General features: G+C 40.2%; 1 long non-coding RNA gene across 3 annotated transcripts in view; it reads right to left on the reverse strand.

Annotated features, from left to right (window-relative positions):
- The window catches only part of LOC140740387 (uncharacterized), a 444515-nt gene extending 425800 nt beyond the window's left edge, over positions 1–18715 (reverse strand). The window contains exon 1 of one of the 3 annotated variants that reach the window (XR_012101839.1): positions 18581–18715. This is a non-coding gene — a long non-coding RNA (uncharacterized lncRNA). Of the gene's footprint in view, positions 1–4808; positions 4947–7586; positions 7659–18580 lie in introns of those variants that run through there. The other 2 variants (XR_012101838.1, XR_012101837.1) reach the window with 2 other exon arrangements.
- Between the last annotated feature and the right edge of the window lie 388 nt (positions 18716–19103).

Consider the following 19103-nt stretch of genomic DNA (forward strand, 5'->3'; position numbering starts at 1 on the left):
GCGTAGTGAATGAGAATTGTTTAGACAGCTTAAGGTAATGATCAAATTCACCCTGAAATTTGAAAAGGAGAAGCTAATGTCAGATATACCAGTATTACAGTGGGGTAAAATAAATTACAGATGAATGACAGAGGAGCAGGCCACAATTCATTGAAAAAGAATCCTGGCAGGGATGACGGCAGAGCAGCAACGACTGTAATTTCTGAAAGCAATTTCAGAGGCATAGTAATTTTTTATCCCTAAGAGGAAGATTTATTCGAAATGAAAGATGAAACAACTGTGGCTAACAAGAGAGGTCACAGCTGATATAAAAGTTAAAGAATGGGCATAAAATAGAGCAAAAGTTACTGGGATGTTAGAGGATCGGGAAGCTTTTAAAAATCAGCAGAAGGCAACCAAAAATGTCATGAAGAAGGTAAAGATAGAATATGAAATTATGCTAGCCAATAATGTTAAAGAGGATACCAAAAGTTTCTTCTCATACATAAAGTGCAAAGGAGAGGTAACTGTGGAAATCAGACTTCTGGAAGACAGTTCCGGAGAGGCTGTAATTCGGGACAACGAAATGGGGGATGAACGGAATAAGTGTTCTACATCAGTCTTCACTTTGGAAGGCACTAGCAGTATGGTGAAAGTTCCAGGTGTCAGTGCTCATGAAGGGTTTGAAGTTACCATAACTCTACAGTAGGCTCTTGAGAAACAGATAGGTCTGAAGGTAGATATATGTCATGTAGACCAGATGGTATACACTCAAGAGTTCTGAAAGAGGAGACATTAGCATTGATCTTCCAAGAATATTTAGATTTTAGAATGGTTCTGGAAGACCAGAATATTGCTAATGTCACTCTGCTCTTCAAGAAGGGATGACAGGCAGAAGAAGAGAAATTATAGGCCTCAGTCTCACCTCAGAGGTTGGGAAGATGTTGGAGTCAATTGATAAGGAAGTGCTTTTGGGGTACTTGGAGGCACATGATAAAACAGTTTGTAGTAAGAATTGTTTCATTAAGGGAAAATCTTGCCTGACAAATCCATTGGAATTCTTTGAAGAAATAACTAGGATGGAGAACGGTAAATCAGATGATGCTGTGTGCTTGGATGTTCAGAAGGCCTTAAACAAGGTGCCTCACATGAGGCTCTTAACAAGCTATGAGATCATTATATTCCAAGAAAGATGGTAACATGGATAAACCAGTGGCTGGTTAGGAGGAGGCAAAGAGTGGCATTAAAGGGAGCCTTTTCTGGCTGGCTACTGGGACTACTGGTGTTCCACAGGGGTCTCTGCTGGGACCGATTCTTTTTACGATATATGTCAATGATTTGGATGATGGAATTGATGGTGTTGTTGTAAAGTTTGCATACAGTATGAAAACCGATGGAGTGGCATGTAGATTTAAGCAAGTACAGAAGCTTGAGAAGGACATAGACTAATTCAGAGAAAGGGTAAAGAAATAACAGTTCAAATAAAATGTTGGGAACTGTATGGTTCTGTACTTTGGTAGAAGACATGAAACATTGGACTATTTTCAAAATGGAGAGAAAATACAAAGAAAATGAGGTGCCAAAGGACTTGGGAGACATTGTGCAAGATTCCCTGAAGGTTAATTTGCAAGTTGCATCTTTGGTGAGGAAGGCAAATTAACGTTAGCATTCATTTCAAAAGGACTACAATCTAACAGCAGGGAGATAAATTTGATACTTTATAAAGCACTGGTGAGGCCTCATTTAGCATATTGTGAGCAGTTTGGCACCACTAATCTTAGAAAGGATGTGTTCAAACTGGAGAAGGTTCAAAGGAAGTTCACAAAAATGATATCAGCTCATATGTACAGCATTTGATGGCTCTGTGCCTGCATTCACTGGAATTCAGAAGAATGAGGGGTGACCTTATTGAAATCTATTGAATGGTGAAAGGCCTTGATAGTATATGTGAGAGTCAAAGACCAGAGGACACAGCCTCAGAATAGAACAGTGTCCTTTTGGCATGAAGATGAGAAGGAATTCCTTTAGCTAGAGATTGGTGAATCTGTGGAATTCTTTGCCACAGGCAGCTGTGGAGGACAAGTCATTATGTATATTTAAGGCATAAGTTGGTTGAATCTTAACTAGTGAGGGCATGAAGGATACGGAGGGAAGACAGGAGATTGGTCTGAGAGCAAAATTGGATCAGCCACGATGAAATGGTGGAGTGGATTTGATGGGTTAAATAGCCTCATTTTGCTTCTATATCTTATGTTCTTATGAACTTCTGGAATTGAAGGAAAGTGTAGAAAGCATGAAATCAGTCATGGTGATCCCAGGCTTACTTCCTTTGCTTTATTCTATGGGTTTCAAAAATTCAGGATAGAGGAGCTAAATACTTGCCTGAATAAATAGAACAGGAGGGAGACTGTAGACATATGGATGATTGAGTGCACATCACGGGGAGGTACAATCAGCCCAGGCCAAATAGAAGAACCAGAGCTAGGCCCAGTGTCCTCATAGGAAGTTTCCAGAGGAAGGAAAGAAAGAGAACACAGTGTAAGGGAGTGTGTGGTAAACTACATATACCTGTCTGGACACACCCCTCTGCTGACTGCTCCTGTGGCTCCTCTCACAGACCCCTGTATAAAGGCGATTGGAGGCACTGCTCCTCCCTCAGTCTCCAGGATGTTGTGTCGTGGTCTCTTGCTGCTAATCGTGGTCTATTGCTGCTAATAAAAGCCTATCGTTCGCCTCCCGTCTCCGAGAGTTATTGATGATGCATCAGAGTGAAAACAAAACCAGTGTATGGGAGGATAAAAGTTGTACAAAAAAATGAATCAGGAGAGCAGAAATAACATTTTTTGCAGAAGGCAGATTATGGGAAAGTACAAGAAGCTCCACAATACATGAATAGTGTACTTAAACTTCAGAATCTTATCCAACAAATTTGTCAAGCTCTAAGGGATTATGTGGTTCCAGACATTTCAACTTATCTTTTTAAGGGTCTGAGGTGAGAAAAGTATTCTCAAAAGACCAAAACTTTGTTTGAGCAATACTCATACAAAATGCAGGAGGTACTCGACAGGTTATATGGTTTGAAGGCTTGTTTCTTACTTTCAGGCTTTGTGGGGGGGGGGGCGCTATTAGAAGTTTTTTTCTCCACTGGGTGGTTCTAATCAGGTTACACTTTCTCTCAATTTTGACATCACTTCTGGTCAAATCAGTGCTTTTTTGGGATTAACACGTACAAACACGCTAGATGAACTCAGCAGGTCGGGCAGCAGCCATTGAAATGAACAGTCATCGTCAGACCCGGAACGTTGACTGCTCATTTCAATGGATGCTGCCTGATCTGCTGAGTTCATCCAGCTTGTTTGTACTGTTGATTTGACAACAGCATCTGCAGCATACTTTGTGTTTTTTTTTGGATTAGTGTGTGCTTGCGCAATAGTTTTTTATAAAACCTTAAATTAAATCTTAAACATGAATGCTAATAAAATTAATATAATCTCTTGGAATCTGAATGGCATGAATCATCCTATTAAGCATAAAAAGATATTTAAGAAATTAAAAACACTTAATGCGGATATTAATCCGGCCTCCCTGCCAGTGCACACCATTTTGTGAGCCGGTTCAAGTGCGCTGGAAAGTGGGTCGCTACACTGTAATCAATTCTTGAGTATTTATAATGAACGTGTGAAAAAAAAAAAGAAAAATCTTTGTCATTAGGGTGCTTATATCTCCAGATATCGACCAGGCCATATTCTAATAGAAAAGAGTTAATACAGGTCGCCGCTTTATTCGGAAGTGACGGATTGGTTGATGACTTGTCAATCGCTGGGTTTAGACAACAGTTAAAATCACCGCCTATGATCAATTTATACACATTCAGATTCGGTAGCTCAGAAAAAAGCTTCTTAAAATGTTCAGGACTATCTGAATTAGGTGCGTATACACACACCAAAGCTACCTTTTGACCGGATAATAAACCAGTGTCAATTAAATATCTTACTATCGAATCAGTAATAGTATTAAAATGTACAAAATGGATTTTAGAGTTAACGAAAATAGATACCCCTCTAACTTTATTTGTTGATAAAGAATGATATAAAGGATCCTTCCAGAGTTTGAAAAAGCGATCATCATCTTGTCTGCATACATGAGTTTCTTGCGCAAAAATAATATCCACATTAGGAGTGAATCTGCAGATCCTGGAAATAAATAAAAAACACAAAATGCTGGCAGAACTCAGCAGGCCAGACAGCATCTATGGGAGGAGGTAGTGACGATGTTTTGGGCTGAAACCCTTCATCAGGAGTGAAGTAACATGGGATGGTCGAGGGGGGATAAGAAGTAGGGGGAGGGATGAAGTAGAGAGCTGGGTAGTGATAGACTGGAGGGAAACGGGCTAGTGGAACTTCCCTAGATCACTTCCCAGCTCTCTACTTCATCCCTCCCCCCACTTCTTACCCCCCCCCCCTTCTGAATAAAGCAGCGACCTGTATTAACTCTTTTCTATTAGAATATGGCCTGGTCGATATCTGGAGATATAAACACCCTAATGACAAAGATTTTTCTTTTTTTCTTCACACGTTCATCATAAATACTCAAAAATTGATTACAGTGTGGCGACCCACTTTCCAGCGCACTCGAACCGGCTCACAAAACGGTGCGTGCCGGCAGGGAGGCCGGCCCCAAAAAGGGCGCCAGGCCTTCTTCACCAGCAAGGGTAAGGGACTGTGAATATGTGCCCCTTACAGCATTCCCGCCCGGGGAGGGCGGAAACGGGAAGGCTTAAATGCGAGGCCGCGAAGTTTGAATAAAACTTTAACGCAACTGCAACTCACCGACTGCGTGTCGTTATTCCAGCGCTGTATGTAGCACACGCTACAATTGGTGACCCCGACAATCCAAATGATATTTGGACTGAAGATGAACGATGCCGTATCTGTTCATGCAGTTTCATTAATACTGCTAAGCTTCTGGACACTGCGACCTCACCTATGGTTCCAACAAGCAGAAGCCCAATTTCACATTCGGCAGATAACCTCAGATTCCACAAGTTACTACTATGTGGTGAGCTCCCTTGACCAGGAGATGTCCGCCAGGCTGAGGAGTTCATAAAGTCACCCCCAGAGGATAGCAAATACACAGCATTCAAAGCCCTGCTCATAAGGACTTTTGGACTCTCATGGCGCGAGCGAGCTGCCCGTTTACTGCACCTGGATGGTTTGGGAGACAGGCCGCCATCAGCATTGATGAACGAGATGCTCTCCCTAGCCGGAGGTCACAAGCCCTGCCTCGTGATTGAGCAGGCATTCCTAGAGCAGCTGCCCGAGGACATACACCTGCTGCTGTCCGACGTGGATTTCAGCGACCCCCGGAAGGTGGCGGCCCGGGCAGATGTGCTGTGGAAAGCCAAGAAGGAGAGTGGGGCTCTCGTCGCACAGATCACCAAGCCACATGCCCAACAGCAGACCAGACCAGGCCCGGCAGCAGAGCCCACAAAACCCAGAGGCAGGAGTGCGGAGGCCAACGAACAATGGTGCTTCTACCACCAGCAGTGGGGCACAGAAGCCCACCCTGCAACTTCCCGGGAAATGCCAGGGCCAGCCGCTGCTGATGACTACGGCGGCTGGCCATCAGGATAGCCTCCTGTATGTCTGGGACAAGCAGTCGGGATGCCGCTTTTTGATCGACACCGGGGCCGAGATCAGCGTCTTACCTCCGACGAGTTACAACACCTGCAACAGAGAATTGGGACCCACCCTGCGGGTCACAAATGGCAGCACAATACGGACCTACGGCACCTGTACGGTGCGGCACCAGTTCGGCTCCAGCCGGTTCACGTGGGACTTCACGCTGGCTGCCGTGGCCCAACCACTCCTGGGAGCAGAGCCTTTACGAGCTCACAGCCTACTGGTTGACCTGCAAGGGAAGAGACTAGTCCACGCCAAGATTTTTTCAAACGTTCTCCCTGGGTGAAGCCAAGTTGCCAGCCCTACACCTGGACTCCATCACGCTGTCCTACAACGAATTCACCAGAGTCCTGGCAGATTTCCCATCAGTTCTGACACCGCAGTTCATGGCAGCCATGCCCAGACACGGCGTACAGCACCACATCCCAACCTAGGGACCACCCCTCCACGTCCGTGATCGAAGGCATCCCCAGGACAAGCTCTGACTGGCAAAGGAGGAGTTCATGAGGATGGAGGAATTGGGGATCATACGGCGGTATGACAGCACATGGGCCTCCACCCTTCAAATGGTGCCCAAAGCGGCAGGGGGCTGGAGACCGTGCGGCGACTACGGCAGACTGAACAAGGCTACAACACCGGACCCCTACCCTGTGCCGCACATTCAGGACTTTGCAGCAAACTTATACGGTGCAAGGATCTTATCCAAGGTAGACCTCGTCCGGGGATACCATCAAATCCTGATGCATCCGGACGACATCCCCAAAACAGCACTCATCACTCCGTTCGGCCTTTTCGAATTCCTCCGAACAGACGTTCCAGCGGCTCATGGACGCGGTGGGATGCGACCTGGACTTTGCATTCATCTATTTGGACGACATCCTCATAGCCAGCAGTAGTCATCAGCAGCATCTGTCCCACCTCCGCCAACTCTACGCCCGACTTAGTGAATACGGCCTAACAATCAACCCGGCCAAATGCCAGTTCAGACTCGACGCCATCGACTCCCTGGGCCACAGGATTACTAAAGATGGGGTAACCCCTCTGCCTGCCAAGGTAGATGCGGGTCGCCACATAACACCCCCCCCCCCCCCGGAACTGGCGATACACCCCCCAATGTCCACACCTGAAGTCGGCTCTCATGGTCCGCCTGAAAGGGCCTAACTGGGCGTTCGAACTTCCCTGGGTCCTGCTCGGAATCCGCACAGCGCCCAAAGAGGATCTGCACACCTCGTCGGCAGAGTTGGTGTACGGCGCACCCCTGGTTGTCCCAGGAGAGTTCATACCACCCCCAAGGGGCAGGAGGAAGAACCCGCAGCAGTCCTGGACAGACTACGTGAGAGACTCAGTAACCTGGCCCCCATACCCACTTCACAGCATGGACAGAGCCGACCTGCTTACCCAAAGACCTGCAGAACTGTAACTTTGTTTTTGTACGCCGGGGTGGACATCGGGCACCGCTACAGCGGCCCTACCAGGGGCCGGTTAAGATGATCAGGAACAACGGGTCCACGTTCGTACTGGACATTGGGGGCAAAGAGTAGGTTTTCACGGTAGATCGACTCAAACCAGCTCATATGGACTTGGCGCAGCCGGTCGAGGTTCAGGCACCGCGGCGCAGAGGCAGACCTCCCAAACATAGACCGATTCAGACTGTGGACATTGGGGGGTATATCGCCGGTTCTGGGGGGGGGGGCGTTATGTGGCGACCCACTTTCCAGCGCACTCGAACCGGCTCACAAAACGGTGCGCGCCGGCCCCAAAAAGGGCGCCAGGCCTTCTTCACCAGCAAGGGGAAAAGCCCGCGCGCGGGACGGGACTGTGAATACGCGCCGCTTACAGCATTCCCGCCCGGGGAGGGCGGAAACGGGAAGGCTTAAAAGCGAGGCCGCGAAGTGTGAATAAAGCTTTAACGCAGCTGCAACTCACCGACTGCGTGTCGTTATTTCAGCGCTGTATGTAGCACACCGCTACAACAGTACTTTTTTTCTAGATACACGGTTGTTATGCTTCGTTGTTGAGTGTTTGTATGACGTCATTGCGCTGTCGGATCACGCATCTATGAAATTGACTCTGAGGCTCTTTGATTTGTTTTTGAAAATGTCACAGTGGAGATTGAATCCCATATTGTTAGAAGATCCAGCCCTTTGTTAGTTTTATCAAAGAGCAAATTTCTATATTTTTTGAACTTAATACAACTAAAGGAATGTCAAATTTGGTTATATGGGATACGATGAAATCCTTTCTTTGGGGACAGATAATTTCATATTCAGCAGCTTTAAGAAGGAAAACCAAAGCGGAACTTTTAGTGATTACTAACAGAATTTGAGAAATAGATAAAGCGATTTCAGTAAGACCTACTGAAGATCTATATAAGGAAAGGGTTGAACTTCAAACACAATGTAATCTGCTTTTGACCTTTCCGATCGAGTAGCAAATTTTTAAATCTAAAAGTCTATTTTATATAAATGGTGATAAATCAGCTAAACTGCTGGCTGGTCAGTTAAAGGCAAACATGGTAAGAAGACAGATTTTGAAAATACGCAGACCAAATAGAACTGAAACATTAGACCCTTATGAAATTAATAAGATATTTATGGATTTCTATTCCAATCTTTATAAATCTGAATTCTCTGATAATACTATTATTATGAACAGATTTTTGTAAAAATTAAATATACCTAAAATTTATATTCAAGATATTAATACACTAGATGCTCCTATTAAACAAGAGGAAATAGCTAAGGCTATATCCTCTATGCAACTAGGGAAAGCTCCGGGACCAGATGGATATACAGTGGAATTTTATAAGGCCTTCAATGAAATGCTTACACCACATCTTTTTCAGACTTTCACTGATTCTATATGCTCCGGGAGTCTTCCAAAAACCTTTTATGAGGCATTAATTTAATTGATCCCTAAAAAAGGAAAAGATCTATCTGAATGTGCCTTTAATAGACCTATCACCTTATGGAATGTGGATTTTAAAATTCTCTCTCAGATTTTAGCCAATAAACGAGAATAATTCACCTACTGTTATCTCAAATGATCAAACTGGATATATTAAAAAATAGGTATTCACAATTTAATATTCAAAGACTGTTAAGTATTATTTATTCTCCCTCAGCTAAAGAATCCGAATGTATTATGTCTCTGGATGCAGAGAAAGCTTATGATAGGGTGGAATGGCCTTATTTGTTCCAGGATTTGAAGAGGTTTAATTTTGGCCCGGCATTTATTTCCTGGATCAATCTGATTTATCAGGCCCCGATGGCTGCAGTTGTAACTAATAATCAAAAATTTCCTTGTTTTAGAGTATTTATTTAGAGGAACTCGTCAGGGCTGTCCTCTCAGTCCTTTATTATTGAATTTGGATTTAGAACCACTTGCTATTACTCTTAGGGATTCTAACTCCCGTTCAGGGTATTAAAAGAGGGGATAAGTTGCATAAGGTTTCTTTATATGCAGATGACTTATTAGTTTACATTTCAGACCCTAGGAAATCTATTCCCTCTATGCTATCCATATTTACTGAATTTCATATTTTCTCTGGATATAAACTAATTTACATAAAAGTAAACTATTTCCCATTAATAATTACTTAGATTATTATGATCAAATACCCTTTAATATTGCTAAAAATTATTTTAACTATCTTGGTATTAAAATTAATTAAAAAAAAATAAGTTTTATATCAGTATAATATCCTTCCTCTAATTGAATATACACAACAAACATTTTCTAAATGGTCGCCTATGACGATGTCATTAATTGGTTGAATAAGTGCCATAAAAATGGTAATTTTACCGACATCTTTATATACGTTTCAAGCGGTTCCATCCTTTGTCCCGAAAACATTCTTTGATAGAATAGATTCTATGATCCTGTCATACAATTGGAATAATAAAAGCTCTAGAGTGAATAAATCTTTATTGCAAAAATCAAAAAAAGATGGAGGACTGGCATTACCAAACTTTAGATTTTATTATTGAGCAATTACTATTCGTTATATCACCTTTTGTATTTATGGTATAGATAATCAGGACTATCCTTCATGATTAGACCTGGAAGATAATTCGGTAAGGGGGTTTTCTTTGGCTTCTTTACTGTGAGCTTCTCTTCCTTTTATGTTCTCCAGGATAGGTAGACAAGGTCTTAGTCTAAACATACATTAAAATTTTGGTTTCAGTTTCGCAGATTTTTTGACTTAAATAATTGTTCTCTCTAGTTCTCATTTGACTTTGTTCTCATTTTAACTTTTTTTAAACCATTAATTCTAGATAAGGCTTTTTTAACATGGAAAACTAAGGGAATAAAAACTTTTTTAGATTTGCTTTTAAAGGATTGTTTAATGTCATTTTTGCAGCTAGTGGATAAATATGTAATATCTAATGCACAATTTTTTAGATACTTACAAGTTAGGAATTCTTTACACAATTTTCTACCAAATTATCCATCTGCTCGTTTACCAAATATGATGGATGCTATTAATCAGTTTAAGCCATTTCAACAAGGATTGATAGCTGTTATATATAAACAGCTAGTGAATTCACGAATGATGCCTAATGATAAAGTGAAACGTGCTTGGGAAATGGAACTTCAGGAGTCCCTTTCAGATGATCAATGGAATAAAATTTATTATTTAGTTAACAATTCATCTATCTGCGCACGCCACTCCCTAATCCAGTTCAAGATAGTGCACAGGGCACATATGTCAAAGGATAAACTACCACATATTTTTTCTAATATAAACTTCACCTGTGATAGTGATATGACTATTCTAACTCATATGTTTTGGTCTTGTATAAAGTTAAATAACTTTTGGAAGGATGCTTTTAGAACACTATCCAAAGTCATAGGTGTGGACTTACAACCTAATTCACTTACAGCAATCTTTGGGATTACTCCAAAGGAAGCAGGAAATGTTCCTGCTTCCTCTCAACATGTGATAGCCTTTTCAACTTCATTGGCTAGGACAGTTATTTTGTTGTATTGGAAGGATCCAAATCCACCTACTGTATTTCTCTGGCTCTCTTACATTATGCTTGGAGAAAATTAGAAGTCGGGCATTTGATACATCTTTCAAATTTGAGCAAACCTGGTGACCTTTTATTCAATATTTTCATATGATCTTTTTTACTCTTTTCTATTTTTAGGTAATTTTTTTCTCTCCCTCTGCGAAGTTTCAGATTTGACCGGAAGGATGTTTTCTCTTTTTTTGTAATTTTATCCTCAAATGGACTGCCCAGTAACATTTTTGTTTTGTTTGTTTTTTTTTTGTTTTGTTTTTGTTTTAGTTTAGTTCAGTGTTTTTTTCTTCTTAATAATAGAAAATTTCCAGTCTTCTTTTGTATAAATTGTCAAGAGGGGTTGTGGTTCTCTGTTTATACATAGTAGCCTAATATTGTATTATACATGATTTTGACAGTGTATATTCCTTTCTTTGTTTGTATGCTTATTGTATTATGTATTTGATATAACTTCTCCTCTGATTTGTATCCATTCATATATATTTTTAAATCAGTAAAAAAAGATTGAAAATGAAAAAAAAAAGAAAACTGGGAGAACCCCACTGGCATGATGAAGGAAACACTGAACACTACGAAGACCAACATTGCTTTTTGGGATGTACAAAGCATGAACAATACTGGCAAGCTAGAACAAATATCTGTAAAAATGCATTGTTACAATCTGCATGTGCTGGGTGTCTCTGGCAAACTCATGGCAGCAACTGGTGAAACAGTTTTATGCTCAGGAAAGGAAGACATTCAGCATCATGTTGGTGTAGCTATGATTTTGAATCAAGGCATTGGGAAGTGCTTGCAGGAGTGAAAACCAATCAACAGTAGGCTGATTAGAGTCAGACTGAAAGGGAAGCATGTGAATGTAACTGTGATCCAATGTTATGCTCCAACTAATGATAGTGACATTGAAGAAAATGAAATTTTCTACAAACAGCTGCAATTAGAGGTAGAGTCATCATCACGGGGGATTTAAAAGCCAAAGTCAGAAATATACCTCACACTTCAATTGGGCCACAGGTACGTATGGATATGGAACAATGAATAACAATGGTGAAAGACTGGTGGAACGCTGTACCATAAACAATCTGGTCATAGGAAGGACCTTCTTTCCACACCATGAAATCCACAAACTGACATGGTGCTCATCTAGTAGACGTGACAGGAACCAGATTGACCATTTGATAATCAATGGTATGTGGAGACGATCCTTGCAGGATCTAAAGGGGAAGAGAGGAGTAAATACAGGAAGTGATTGCTACTTTGTTTTAGCAGTGATGAAAGTCAAACTAAGAAGCGATGGGACAAGAACTCATATACAAAGAGGTTCTGGTGATCAATGTGAGGTCTGCCTTCACTATTCAGTTTATGAACAAATTCCAGGCTGCGCAGGACCTTAACGAGGATGTGTCAATAGATAACATTGAAACAATATGGAACTGGATTGCCCCAGTCTTCAAGGAGTGTAGCAAGGCTTTCCTAGGATACAGAGCTGGAAAGAAGACCAAAGAATTGATACGGGTGTAAACATGGACAGCTGGAGAAGAAAAATGGAAAACAAAGCAGAAAATGTTAGATTTAAAGAAATGCTGATTTAGCTGAAACTTCAATTAGCACACATGGAATCTAATAAGAAATTTAAGAGTCTTGTAAGAAAGAATAAGAGATTCCATGTGGAAGGCCCTGCAGAGGAAGCTAAAGCAGTTGCTAATTGATGTGATCAGGAAAATATATACAAGATTTAAAAATTGGTAGGTTCCAGGTGAGATCCAGTAGTCCCAGGAGAGATAAGAACAGTCTGCTTTTCACAACTGGGAAAGAACAAGAAGCATGATGGGCAGAGAATTTCAGAGAATTACTGCATAGATCACCTCTAAATGAGGAACCTGATATAAAAGAGGCAGCAGTGGAACTCGACATAAACACAGATCCACACAAGAAAGAAGAGATTGTTGCTGCAATTACATCAATAAAGAAGAGCAAAACTCCAGGATATCACAATTTGAAATCCAAACTGTTCAAACAGAATCAGAATTTGCAGTGCTCATCCTACAACCACTGTTTGCTATAATCTGGATTTGTGGACATGTACCCAAGAAATGGACAAAAGGAGTATTTTTACGATCCCTGAGAAAGGAGCGCTAAATAATTGCAACAACTGGCATGGCACCACACGTTTGTTGTTGCCCAGCAAGATGCTCTCCAAAATCATTGTCCAATGGATTACACATGCTGTCGTCATCTGTCTGAGGAAGGAGCAAGCTGGCTTCAGGAAAAACAGAGATTGTGTCGACCAGATCTTCATGCTATGTATCATCATAGAAGAGTGTTAGAAACAAATGTATGTGAATTTTGTGATTTGAAAAAGACTTTTGATAGCCTCTGCAGGTAGAGACTTTGGCTAAATTTCAGACCATACAGGGTCCCTTCCAAAGTTATCCAGTTTTCCCAGAATTTTTATCCTAATTTCACCAACACATTTTGGGTGTGCCAGTGAGCTTTTAAGGCAGTACAGGCAAGGCTGTGTGATGTTGGAGATATTGTTTAATCTGGTAATGAGGCAAACAATGAAAGATAAGCAGAGAGGCATCAGGTGGACCCTATTCTCTACTTTAGAAGACCTTGGTTTTGTGGATAGCCTCACAATAATATCTCATACACACCATTAATTGCAAGCAAAAATTTAGAACCCTGTGTACTTTTGATGGACAGGGTAGACTTAGAGTCAGCCAGAGAAAGACTGAGACCATGTCCCTCAATGTAGAGTCTCTTCTTCGTATAAAGGCATCTGGTCTCTGCATGATCTTCCATATTTTCTGGCCAAGAAAGATCTCCAACCACACCCTATTCCTTCAGTGTCATCAGGAGAGCATGGCCACCATCCTCATGAAGAAACTGGAGATGAATTGGACATGTGATGAGATGAGAGGACAACTCCATCATCAAGACAGAACTTCATTGGATCCCTGAAGGGTGGAGGAATCCAAGAGACTATAGACAAGATGATGTTGTACCATAGAGGAAGAAATGAGGACGCTGAACCACAGCTGGGACACAATAGGATCAGGGATACAGAGGATACACAGAGACTGAAGACCTTCATTGCTGCCCTGAACATGAGCAATATAACAGGCAGTATGTAAGGAAGTTAATAAAATCTATCTTCATTTGCAAGGAAATGATGTGAATCTTATCAAAGTGAAATCAATCATCTTTGCATTTTTCTCCATTAATCTTAGTTAAGTGTAACATTGGCCATCATGACCTTTTCCAATTTCCAGGGCTCTCTGTGTGGAAGAGAAAGAAAGAATGCCAGATGATGAACTTCAGGTATACTGTGCTCACCTGTGTGAGCTACTTCAAGACATATCACAGAGATTTCAGTATATTCTCCCTATCCCAATTCCCAATTGGATTTATACCCAGTCCTGAACAATAGCAATTAAAAGGAAGGATGAAGGAAGAACTGATCTCGCTAAAAAATTTTGAGCTGAAGCTGAGGTGTATAGCAAGACATTTGGCTGCAGAAAGAAATCATGGAATGTGATCATGCACGGTTGAAAAAGGTCAAGATGTTCTTCATTACATTGGCAGCATCATATTAAGTGACATAGACTTTCAGTGCAGTTGCCCAATGTCTTTCAAAGCAATGAAATAGACCGTAAATTGTCTTTTTTCCAGTGACGTCATCGTCGAGAATGGCAGCTTAAGTCACTAGCTCCTTCAGAAAAATGCATATTAAGCCCAATTAACCCATCAAATATAGTATTTTTCAGAAAATATTTGATCTCAAAAGAGGGGCAAGAATGGGGAAAAAGAATGAAAATATAAAAAGCGACACTGCGGAGCCTTAGGCCGAGAGTGGTGTAGCGAGCGGCTCTCCTACCCGACCGCATGCTGGCGATGCGGACGCTGGGCCTCATTCAGGCAAAGCGGTGAATATGATTGAAATTTTGAAAGAGATAAGGGAGTTCCAGAAAGATAAAAAGCAGCAGCTACATGATATTAAGTCAGAGCTCGCCAACGTCAATCAAAATGGCAGTGGCAAAGACTTGAATTGAGAAGGTGGAAGATTGCATTCAAAATGTGGAACAGATACTGAGTAAGTTGATAAAAATACTAAATCACCAAGAAGGTAAACTGCTTGACATGGAGGGAAGATCACAGCGAAAAAATATCAGAGTATACAACGTTCCCGAAGGAGTGGAGGGCTTGTCTATGACGGATTTTGTTGGAAAGTTGCTGCGGGACGTGCTGGAGCTTTCCTCAGCTATGGAGCTGGAAATCCAGAGAACGCATCGTGCGCTCATCCCGAAGCCTACCCGAGATAGAGCAGTTGAGCCATGCTTAAAAATAATTAAATTCCTTCGGTACAGTACCAAGGTGGAGATTCTACGAAGGGCCTAGGGTAAGAAGAAGGTGTTTTTAGACGATAAATTAATATATTTCGACCAAGATAATCCAACCCCCCCCCCCCCCCCGCGGTCATGCAGAAACATAAAGAATACTCTGAAGTAAAGCAAGTACTAAAGCAAGAAAGGATTAGATTTGAAACTCTGTACCCTGCTGAACTTCGAGTGTTTTATGAAGATGGGACGTGACATGAAGACCGGTGGGTTGCCGGTCAGGGTGATCAAACCCAGGGAAAGCCTGGCAGAGGAATTATCCCGCTCTGCTTGGAAAATAGTGCGAGAATATGAGAAGGCAGGAGACGGGAGGAGGTAGAGAGAAGTATATCAGGAAGAGACCAGGAGTTTTCCAAAGACAGTCCTCACCCCCTCCAGAAGAACCATAAGGTTTGGCTAACTTTAAAAATGTTGAGAAGCTAAACGGAAGCAAAAGTACAAACGTTTGTAGATGGTGATATATCTATCTCTAGAAATACTTATTATAATGTGGATTTTATATTACTTAGTTGTTATTCTTTATTCACTCACTTACTCCTTTTTCCCCACCAAAATGAGAATATATATATATGTGTGTGTGTGTGTATATATATATATATATATCGGAGGAGTACACAGGGAAATATTTTCTGTGTAATGGATTTGTCCACTGACTTTTATGAATATTGCAATGAGGGCACTCAACTCACAAGTTGGAGGGGTTATCCCCCACAGCTAGACATTTCCTCTGGGTCAACGCAGGATCATCTTCTAGAGACCTCAGCCTTGGAATCACACGTTCGTTGCCATTTTTGTTACTATTTGCGTTTCTTGGTTCTTATTTGTTCAGGGAGTATATTGATTAAGTTTTATTCTGCTAATTTCAATGATACATTGACAGATAAATACAGATGGTTAAGGACAAGGTAAAATTCATTTCTTTTAATGTCAATGGGCTATTAAATCCAATCAAATGTAATAGAATTTTATCCAAAATTAAAAAAGAACAAGCTCGTGTAGTATATTTACAAAAACTCATTTAAGTGATAATGAGCATAGAAAACTAAAAAGAATGGGCTTCACTAATTTGTTTCTCTCCTCATATAAAGCAGGATATAGGAGAGGAGTTGCTATTCTTATCTCAAGTAAGCTAAATTTTGAAAAAGTATTTAAAATGGGAGATAAAGAGGGCAGATATATTCTAGTAAGGGGGAATATAGACAGAAATTCTGTTACTCTATTGAATATATACACACCCCTGGGAAGTGATATTGGTTTCTTTCAGAAATTACTGTTATTATGGTCGCGGAAACAGAAGGTTTCCTGATATGTGGCGGGGACTTAAAGTTACAATTACAACCAAACTTAGACTCTTCCAGTAGAAAAACTTATGAAACAAAATCCTTACATAAGAAAGTTAATGCATTTTTTGAGGATGTTGGTTTATTTGATATATGGAGGGACCTTTTCCCCAACAGAAGGGATTACACTCATTATTCTGCTCCGCATTCTGTATATACAAGAATAGAATAATATTTTGTAACATTTGAAAAAAAAACAAAGACAAAATAAACACCTGTGGAATTGGGACAATAGATGTAATTGACAATGCACATATATTTATCTGTTGATTTTGACCTACAACCAAAGAATACTATTTGGAATCTAAATTCAAGTCTACTCAATGATCCGTACTTTAAGGAAAAAATTAAAATAGAAATTGGTCTCTACTTAGAATTTAATGATAATGGAGAGGTTTCAACTCCCGTTTTATGGGATACGCTGAAGCCTGTCTTAAGAGGGAAAGTTATAGTGATATCTTCATATAAGAAAAAATAAGGAATAAAACATTAGAGGAATTACAAAGTAGGCTGAAGGAACCAGAGAAAAAACACAAATTAAATTTGGCACAGGATACATTAGTGGAAATTAAAAGAATTAGGAATGAAATTAATAGTTTGGCTACACAAGAAATCAGGAAAAAAATAAATTTTCTGAAACAGAGACATTATGAAAGTGGATCAAAATCTATGAAAATACTAGCATGGAAACTGAAAAAAAAAGTTAGCAGAAAATATAATTCCTAGAATTAGGGACCCAAGAATGAAAATGATAAAAAATAAGCTAAATGAAATTCAAGAAGCTTTTGAAGTGTTTTACAAAACTCTATATTCCAAAGTTCAAGGGGGAAGTATAACCCCAATTGACACCTTCTTGAATTTTCTAGATTTACCCACTTTAAGCGAAGAACAAAATAGAATGATGACTGCTGACAAAACTGAAGTGGAATTAAAAGCTGCAATTACTAGGCTTAAATTAAGCAAGTCACCAGGATCAGATGGGTATACAGAGTGGTACAAAGAATTTAAAAATGAGTTAATTCCTGTTTTACTCTCCACACTGAACTGGGCTCTAAAAAAGGCACAAATGCCACCTAGTTGGAAGGAAGTGATAATCTCAGCTATACCGAAAGAAGGCAAGGATAAAATGGAATGTGGTTCATTTGGACCAATATCCGTTCTTAATGTAGATTATAGATTATTTACCTCCATCATGGTCAAATGATTAGAGGAGTTTCTAGCCATACTGATACATAACGATCAGACAGGTATTATACGACAACACCAAACACAAGACAATATACGAAGGACTCTTCACATTATGGATCATATACAAAAAAATAAAATCGAGGCAATGGTGATAAGCATGAACGCTGAAATGGTATTTGATTCAGTTAATTGGAATTTTCTTTACAGAGTTTTACATAGATTTGGTTTCCAAGACACAATTATTAAAACTATACAGACGCTATATGACAACCCTACTGCTAGGATTAAAATTAATGGATATTTATCAAATAGTCTTACCCTAGAAAGGGGCACGAAACAGCGTTGTGCATGGTCACTGCTACTCTTCGCATTATATTTGAAACCATTAGCTCAATACATCAGACAAAATGAAGATATCAGGGGAATTACTTTTAAAGGGACAGAGCATAAATTGGCTTGTTATGCAGATGACATTTTGATCTATCTAGGGCAACCAACATACTCTTTACCTAAATTGATGCAATCCTTTGAACAGTATGGTGAATTATCAGGATACAAGATCAACGTAGATAAAACCCAATTACTTTCATATTACTATGGCCCACCAAGAGAAATTGCAAGTAGATATTCCTGGGCATGGCATACAGGGTCTTTCAAATATTTGGGCATCATTATGCCAAAAGATTTCAGAATGTAATTATCAGCCTTTATATAAAAAAAAATTAAGGAAGATATGGCAAGATGGAACCTGACTCCTTTTTTCAGTCTCAGTTCAAGGATTGAGGCTATTAAAATGAATATACTGCCCAGACTGTTATATCTCTTTCAGACCCTACCAATAGAGATTAATTAAAATCAATTCAATGAATGGAACAAGATGTTATCAAGGTATATTTGGCAGGGTAAAATGCCTAGAGTTTGTCTCAAAACTTTGCAATTAACAAAGGAAAAGAGGGAATGGGACCTACCTTCTCTTAGTGATTATTATTTTGCAGCACAGTTAAGAGCTGTGATATGTTGGTGCAACTCATCATATGACGCTCAATGGAAAATCACTGAGAAGCGGGTACTTCCCATCCCCATACAAGCAATTTTGGTTGATAACAACCTGCAAAGGTACATAAATACTATTGATAACCCATGGGTGAAACAGACTCTTAAAATATTGAAAACTACTATAAAATAATATAATCTGGAGGGAGATATTGCAATTTAAATGGTGTGCATATGACTCAAATTTTACACCAAATAAAATTGGATGCTAGACTTAAGGACTGGACAGCTAAATGAATAACAGTTCTTTGCAACATATTGAAAGAAGGAACACTGCTCAGTTTTGAAATACTTAAAGAGAAACACTTATTACAAAAACAAGATTTTTATCGATATTGACAGATGCGACAATATGTTAATAAGATGCTTAAAAATGTAACCAAGGCAAGTACATGCTTGATAGAGCTCTATATAAAAGCATATAATTCAGATAATGGT

Source organism: Hemitrygon akajei, chromosome 16 (assembly GCF_048418815.1).
Source record: "Hemitrygon akajei chromosome 16, sHemAka1.3, whole genome shotgun sequence".
Taxonomy (NCBI): Eukaryota; Metazoa; Chordata; class Chondrichthyes; order Myliobatiformes; family Dasyatidae; genus Hemitrygon; species Hemitrygon akajei.